This window comes from Pteropus vampyrus, unplaced genomic scaffold (assembly GCF_000151845.1).
Source record: "Pteropus vampyrus isolate Shadow unplaced genomic scaffold, Pvam_2.0 Scaffold235, whole genome shotgun sequence".
Lineage (NCBI taxonomy): Eukaryota > Metazoa > Chordata > Mammalia > Chiroptera > Pteropodidae > Pteropus > Pteropus vampyrus.
Window position 1 is genome coordinate 1 of NW_011889016.1, and position 870 is coordinate 870.

At 70.0% G+C, this 870-nt stretch overlaps 1 non-coding gene across 1 annotated transcript; it reads right to left on the reverse strand.

Annotated features, from left to right (window-relative positions):
• Positions 1-256: 256 nt before the first annotated feature.
• On the reverse strand, positions 257-375 carry LOC111728894. The gene has a single exon (XR_002775987.1). It is a non-coding gene; the product is annotated as a 5S ribosomal RNA (ribosomal RNA).
• Positions 376-870: the final 495 nt, after the last annotated feature.

Below are 870 nucleotides of genomic sequence, written 5' to 3' on the forward strand. Positions count from 1 at the left end.
CCTCTGCCCTTGGGGCTCGGCCCTGCGGTGCCCAGGAAGGCAGGGCCCGGAACATTCAGAGGAAACAGCCCACAGCTCTCTGCAGGAGAGCAGGTAAGGGCGGTCAAGGGCGCGGGGCGCGCAGCCATGCGGTCAGCCCTGGGCTCAGGCGTTTGCCCAGGACCCTGGAGACAGCGTGCGAGCCAGCGAACGAGCAGGGCCCGCGGGCGTCCAGGGGCACCCTGGCTTGAGGGCGGAAAAAGGAGGGGGCGACAAAAGCCTACAGCACCCGGTATTCCCAGGCGGTCTCCCATCCAAGTACTGACCAGGCCCGACCCTGCTTAGCTTCCGAGATCAGACGAGATCGGGCGCGTTCAGGGTGGTATGGCCGTAGACGGGAGAAGTGTCGCCTGGCGCCCCAAGAGCTCGAGCCTGACCTCCCGGTTGCCAGAGACGTCCGCGCCTGCACCGCACCTCCTCGGAGATTTGCAGGGGTTCCGCGGGTGAGGCGGCGGCGAGCGAGCGCCAGCCGAGCTAAGACACCGCGGGCCTTGGCCGGTTCCCAGTCTTACGGAGGTCTGGGTGGGCGCTCTCGCATCCTTCGACTGCCCAGGCCCCAGGCAGCCCTTCTCCCCAGTCTTGGCCGCTCGGCAGGACGCCGGCCCGGGCGTGGCCCGCCATCCTCTCGGCCACCTGCGCTCCTAGGCACCTGCGGCCGGCTAAGTCTGGGCTCCGGCCCTGACCCAGACGCACTTCTCACCTGCGCTCCCGCCCCCCAGCCGTGCCCGACCTGCCCACGCACACAGAGCCCCCGGCAACACCCCGAGACATCGCTTCGGACGGACGCAGCCCTCGCCCTGCACCGGGACCAGGGACCCGCCCAGTCCGCTG